Source organism: Stegostoma tigrinum, chromosome 30, assembly GCF_030684315.1.
Source record: "Stegostoma tigrinum isolate sSteTig4 chromosome 30, sSteTig4.hap1, whole genome shotgun sequence".
In the NCBI taxonomy this organism is placed as follows: domain Eukaryota; kingdom Metazoa; phylum Chordata; class Chondrichthyes; order Orectolobiformes; family Stegostomatidae; genus Stegostoma; species Stegostoma tigrinum.
In genome coordinates, this window is record NC_081383.1 from 36,870,835 (window position 1) to 36,878,351 (window position 7,517).

The following is a 7,517-nucleotide window of genomic DNA, read 5'->3' on the forward strand; positions in this document are numbered from 1 at the left end:
ACAGCAGTAATTGTCAGATATTTCAATGGAAGCTCTGTGACTTAAAGAGCAAACCATCTGAGGCAGTGGACCAGCTAGATCTCAGTCAGCTCAGTGGGCATGAAGAGACTGTATCCAGAATGGAGATCAGGAGGAAGGTTATCTAGAAGCTGCCTGGTCAGTCTGACACCACATGGCCATTACAATGCAAGTCACAAACAATCTTAATACAAATGCTTTGGAAGCCTTTCTAGACTCTGTAGGAGATGTTGGGATCACAAATGAGCAGGAAAAGAGTTTATTATTGATGTTCATGTTCGCTGTACAGCCAGTGCCTGGCTCAATCTTTATAAGGACTGAATACAAGAAGCTGTACCTATTGAGAAGTCAAATCATAGACAATAATAAGGTTATTTTCTCCCATTGATCCATCCGTACAATCTTTGATGATGGTGCAGAATTCAGTGTCCTTGGCTTACATTATTGAGCCCACATAGAAGATATGTTCCTTCTCTGAAATGTTAAAACAACTTGAAAGGACAAAAAGAGATCCTGACATTTGATATCCAAACATTAATTTATGCCTAAAGCAACTAAAAAGCATAAATTACATCAGCCGCCTTACCTTCCAATGTTTTTGCTGTCTACAGGGGACACCACCAGGGAGTGTGTGCGAGTGAGAAGTTTTATACAACACACTTAGCGTCCTTTCCATCACAAGGTGCTGCCTGATTGACAAGTGAAGCAGTTACTATCCTGACAAGTAATTGCAGATAATATCTTTCGGCTCAGAATATATTTATCAAATGTCATTCAATAAGCGATAGCTTTTCTTTCCAAGCTTTCAATATTCTTCAAAAATAATCTTTCCTTTTCCTTCCCTCTCTACTGGAGGTGCAAGCTCAGACTATAGTACAGTTCTAGACTTTGCTACCTCACACAGATCACCATACTTCATCTGTAAACCTAGACAATGGTGGACGTTGTTACAAACGTTGTACAGACCAATATCTTTTAAAGCAAAATATGGTTTTCAACTGAGTGACCAAATTGAAAATTGGAGGATAGGCTTTCACATTTTAAGACCTGCTGAAGGAGCTGTGATATATTCCCAAGCCAGGATGGTGAGTGGCTTGGAGGTGGTAGTGTTTCTGTCTATCTGCTGCCCTCGTCCTCCTGGATGGAAGTGGGTGTAGGTGTGGAAGGTGCTGTCTGAGGATCTTTGGTGGATTTCTGCAGTGCATCTTGTAGACAGTACACACTGCTGCTACTGAGCATCAGGGGTGGAGGGAGTGGATTCTTGGGGACCCATCAAATGGCCTGCTTTGCCCTGGGCGGAGTCAAACTTCAGAAGTGTTGTTGAAGCTGCAGTTGTCCAGGAAAGTGGGGTGTATTCCAGCTCTCTGATGAAGGGTCTAGGCCCGAAATGTCAGCTTTTGTGCTTCTAAGATGCTGCTTGGCCTGCTGTGTTCGTCCGACTTCCCACTTTGTTATCTAGTATTCCATTGTACCCCTGACTTGTGCATGGTAAGTGGTGCACACATTTTGAGTAGTTGGGAGGTGGCTCATTACAGTATTCCTAGCCTCTGACTTGCTGTTATAGCCATAGCACTTATAAAGACAAGTGCAGTTCAGTTTCTAGTCAGTGATAACCCCTGGGATATTGATAGTGGAAGATTCAGTGATGATAATACTATTGAATTTCAAGGGGTGATGTCTAAATGTTTACTTGTTGAGATGGCCATTGTCCGACTTTGGTGTTGTGTCTACGCTACTTACCACTTGTCAGCCCAAACCTGGATATTGCCCAGATCTTGATGTATTTGAACAAGGATTGCTTCAGTATTTGAAGAGTTGCAAACAGTGCTGAACATTATATAATCAGCAGTGAATATCTCCACTACTGACTTTATGATGGAGGGAAGGTCATTGATGAAGCAGCTAAAGGTGATTGGGCCTAGGACACTACTCCAAGGAACTCCAGCAAAGGTGTTCTGGAGCTGAAATTACTGAATTCCAACAAATACAACCATCTTCCTGTTTGTCAGGTGTGACTCCATCCAGCAGAGAGTTTACTCATCATTGCCCGTTGATTCCATTCTCTCTTTCTACAAGTGAAGGATGTACACAATAATTGTGAATGTGCTGAGATGGTGGGTTGAAAGTGTGGAGGAGGAGAATGGGGAAGAAGCATAACACGATGTTCCTGAGCCACTTCGACAAGCAGGTGGTCAAGCTTGGAAGAGGGTGAGAGGAAGATGGCAGTGCCAATGGGTGATCAGATATTGCCAGCCACCTGGTTAGGCACCCTCCGAACTGCTACTCCCAGCTGCACAACAACATCTTAATGAAACCTTGGAGAAAGGTGTCGGCTCATTCCACTAACAAACCTTTATGCTTTTATATGCACCGTCTTGATCCAGCTCCTAAAGGACCTCGATTTCTCTGCCCAGCCCCCTTGGCCTCTACACCTCTCTGGGGAAGAACAGTTACCAAGCCCAGAAGATGCAATGTCAAGACCTGGCTCCCAACACTCCACCAACACAGAATCATTCACCTCACTGCGTGGTCTGTGAAGACAAGGATCAGGGCACACTCTGATCCAACAGCTCTCTGCTGCTAGAAAAATAAATGAATGGCCAAGGTCTCCAAGACTCAGGATCCTGCTGATGCCGAGACTGTAGACTTGGCTATTAATGAGCTAAAGGAGATGTTTAGGCAGGGAGAGGTGTCAGAGATTGTCCACAGGCTGGAGCAAAGGGCAGTGAGGTGGGGGTGGGGGAGGGGTTTCAGCTCATATTCTGCCTGATCCCATGGCTCTGACACGGAGTTCTGCTGCACTGTGTTCTCAATGATCTTTACTGCTTCCATAGATTGGGTGGGTCTAGCACTGAGTATCATCCAGCAATCATAATCAGTATCTGCTGGAAAATGGCAAATGTCTGAGAACGGGGAGAGACAGAAGACAGGAAACTATAGGCTGGTTAGGCTGACCTCAGTTGTTGGTAAGGTTTTACAGTCCGTTGTTAAGGATGAGATTGTGGAGTATTTGGAAGTGTATGACAAAAGACAGGATTGAGTAGGCATGGCTTCATTTAGGGGAGGTCTGGCCTGACACATCTGTTACAATTCCTTGGGGAATTGACAAGCAAGTTAGACAATAGGCAGCCAGTGGATGTGATCTGCTTGGATTTCCAGAAGGCCTGTACCCGGAGCCAGAGGACACTGCTAAATAAGATAAGTCCATTGTATTGAGGGCAAGATACAGGCATGGATAAAGGGTTAGCTGCCTGCCAGAAGGCAGAGAGTGGGGATAAAGGGGTCTTTTTCAGGATGGCAGCTGGTGACGATTGGAGTTTCACAGGGGTCTATGTTGGGATCGCAAGTTTCACATTAAACATTAATGATGTGGAAAAAGGAACCGAGGGCATTGTTTCTAAGTTTGTGGACAACACAAAGATAGGTGGACGGATAAGTAGTGCTGATAAAGCAAGGACTAGGATAGTGTGCAAAGAAGTGGCAGATGGAATTCAATGTGGGAAAGTGTGAGGTTATGCATTCTGTCAGGAAGAATAGAGGGCTAGATTAATTTTTAAATGTAGAAAGGATTCCAAAATCTTAAGCACAAAGAGACCTCTGAGTCCTATTTCAGGATTTTCTTACAGTTAACATGCAGATTCAATTGGCAGCTAGGAAGGCATTTACAATGCGAGCATTCATTTCAAAGGGGCTAGAATACAAGAGCAGAAGGGTAATGCTGAATCTTAATGGGGATCTGGACAGACGGCATTTTTTAAATTCATTTGCAGGATGTGGACATCGCTGACTAGTCCAGCATTTATTGTCCATCCCTAATTACCCAGAAGGCAGTAAAATGTCCACCACATTGCTGTGGGACTGAAGTCACATGCAGACCAGGCCAGGTAAGGATGGCGGTTTCTTTCCCTAAAGGGCATTAATGAGCCAGATGGAATTTTCCAACAATCAACTATGGATTCATGGCCATGATTAAATTCTTAATTCCAGAGATTTATTGATTTCATATTCTGTCATCTGACATGATGCCATTTGAATCTGGGCCCCCAGAATGTTACAGGGATCTCTGGATTAACTGTCCAGTGAGAATACCACTCGGCCACCTTCCCAAATTTGGAACATTGTTGACATTGAGCCCAATATCTAAGGAAAGGTGTGTTAACCTTGAAGGGGTCCAGAGAAGATTTACAACAATAATCCTGGGAATGAAGGGCTTGTGATATGAGGGGCTTTTGAGGACTCGATGGGGTTTAGAAGGATAAGGAAGGATCTGATTGGAACATACAGAATACAGAGAGGCTTGGATAAAGTGGATATGGAGAAAATATTCCCACCAACAGGAGAGTCTAGACCAGAGGGTACAGCCTCAAAATGAGATAAGGAAGAATTTCATCAGCCAAAGGATCTGTGGAACTCAATGCTGCAAAGGGCTGTGGAAGCCAAGTCATCAGGAGTCTTATAGAGGAAATAGATAAGTTCTTGATTAATTGGGGAAGCAAGGGTCACAGGGAGAAGGCAGGAGAATGGAGTTGAGAATCATTTCATCCATGGCTGAATGATGGAGCAGACTCAGTGGACTGAATGGCCTAATTCTGCTCCCATACCTTATGGTCTTATAGAGAAATCATCCCTTTGAGGGTAGGAATGCCACTGTGAAGTAATTTGCTCAATGTCCTAATTGTCCACATTTATCCTTCACCCTCAAATCCAGCTCCTCTCAGGCCTGCCTGTCTCAACTCAGCCCTGCCCCAACTTCTTCCACATTGTCATCATCAGGATGGCTCTTTCATCACTAGTGACCAACTCCTTTCCTTTCACATCCAGGTGACTTGTCTGTGTCCCATTCTTCTAAGAACCAATCCAAACATGGAGCTCAGTTGCTCAGGGTGCAGCACACAATTTCCATTCTCGAGTCTCTTTTCAGAGAACACTAGATCATGCTTTGAGCAGTCCAGACTGCAGAGGTAGTGGTGAGGCCAAAACTGGAGTATTGTATGCAGTTCTGGTCCCAGTACAGGAGGTACATAATTACTTGAAACAGGGTGCAGAGAAGATTTACCAGAATGTTTCCAGGGCTGTTGAATTGGAGCCATGAGGAGAGATTAGAGAGGTTGGGGTTGTTTTCCTTAGAATAGGAAAGGCTGAGGGGTGACATGATTGAGCTATTCAAAATTGTCGGAGTTAGGGACAGAACAGACAGGAGGAACCTACTTCCCTTGGCAGGGCCTTCAAAAACCAGGGGTCATGGATTCAAGCTAAGCAGCAGAACAATTAGAGGGATGTGAAGAAACATATTTTTTACACAGAGGGTGATGGGTGTCTGGAATTCTCTGCCTGAGTCAGTGGTGGAGGCAGAGACCCTAAACCCCTTCAGAAAGTTCCTGAATCTGAACCTCATGAGCTACAAGCTAAAGGGCTATGGGCTGTGCACAGGAAGATAAGGTGAGAAAGGGTCTGGGTTGGCATGGACAAGATGGACCAAATGACCACCTTTCGCGCTGTATCATTTCTACGGTTCTATTTCTATGGTTCTAAGTGTATCTTCAGAAGACCATTGTTTGTTCACTGATGGTCCATGTGGGTATAAGGGCAGCATTGTAGCATTGTGTAAGCATTGACCGGAGGGCTGTACACTGCAGTCATTTAGCCATGCCATCTGTGGGTAACCCTTGTCACCCATAAGCCGCCTCTGGAGATGCTGTGACGAAATGAATGATCAAGGAATCTGAGAGCCAGTTCAGAATGTGAGTGACATGACAGCTCCCGGGTGTGGAAATGGTTGCCAGTGGTTACAAGGCTGGGTAATGAGGGAGCAAAGCACCTTCCAGTTCAGGAATCTGGCTGGATGATGCCAGGGAGTTGTGAGCACCACATGCATTCAGTCAATGATAACAAAGTGTGGAGCTGGATGAACACAGCAGGTCAAGCAGCATCTTAGGAGCACAAAAGCTGATGTTCCAGACCTAGACAGTTCATCAGAAAAGGGGGATGGGGAGAAGATTCTGAAATAAATAGGGAGAGAGGGGGAAGCGAAAAAAGAACAGAGGAGAAGATAGGTGGAGAGGAGAGTATGGGTGGGGAGGTAGGGAGGGGATGGGTCAGTCCGGGGAGGACAGACAGGTCAAGGGGGTGGGATGAGGTTACTAGGTAGGAAATGGAGGTGCGGCTTGAGGTGGGAGGAGTGGATAGGTGAGAGGAAGAATAGGTTAGGCAGGCGGGGACGAGCTGGGCTGGTTTTGGGATGCAGTGCAGGGAGGGGAGATTTTGAAGCTGGTGAAGTCCACATTGATACCATTGGGCTGCAGGGTTCCCAAGCGGAATATGAGTTGCTGTTCCTGCAACCTTCGGGTGGCATCATTATGGCACTGCAGGAGGCTCAGGATGGACATGTCATCTAAAGAATGGGAAGGGGAGGTGAAATGGTTTGCGACTGGGAGGTGCAGCTGTACCAAGCGTAGGTGTTCTGCAAAGCCATCCCCAAGCCTCCGCTTCGTTTCCCCAATGTAGAGGAAGCCATGCCGGGTGCAGCAGATGCAGTATACCACATTGGCGGATGTGCAGGTGAACATCTGCTTGATGTGGAAAGTCATCTTGGGGCCGGGGATGGGGGTGAGAGAGGAGTGACTGTTTATACTGAGGAGAATTCCAGTCTGTCCCACTTCCAGCAATGGTGCAAATCTCGTTGCTGAGTGAACTGGACAAATTGTATTGTTTCCCTGTAAAGGGCAGTTTTGAAATCACCTTTGTACTCCCAGGTCACTGGTTGGGAGGTGCCACACACATATCTAACTGAGGTTAGAAAGAAGCTGGTTATTAGGAAACTGATTACAAAGTGCTGCCTCCCAATCCACATGGCTAAAGATGGCTTAGATGAGGTAGCAGATGTAGGTAATGGCTTCTCCACTCATCTAAAGATTTCTCCAGCACTGCCTTTCACTCATCTTCAGGGAGCTGCAACGCCTTAAGTGCATGCTCATTGTGGTACACTGTTCAACAGCGTGGACTCTCCTCTCAGGTATTGCTTTCTCCTACACGGCTTCAGCTCCTTGAGCCTCCTGTCACCGGTTTTATTGTCACTGGGCAAACCTTGTTCTTCGTCCCCATCCTTCCTGACCTGAGCAATGCCGGTCTGGCTGCTGGGGTTATATAGAATATAGAACATAGAACACTACAGCGCAGAACAGGCCCTTCGGCCCTGGATGTTGCGCCGACCTGTGAAGTAATCTAAGCCCAACCCCCTACACTATCCCATCATTATCCATATGCTTATCCAAGGACTGTTTAAATGCCCCTAATGTGGCTGCGTTATCTACATTGGCAGGCAGGGCTTTCCATGCCCTTACCACTCTCTGAGTGAAGTTACATTGGTCAACTTCAGTCTGCTTCAGTGTACCTGAGCTGAGAGGAAAGGCTAGGAATGAGAGGTTTGCTTTCTATTTGGGATCTTGACCCAGTCCTTACCAATTAGGCTGCTAATAGTTAGATGAAGGTTGGCCTATAGC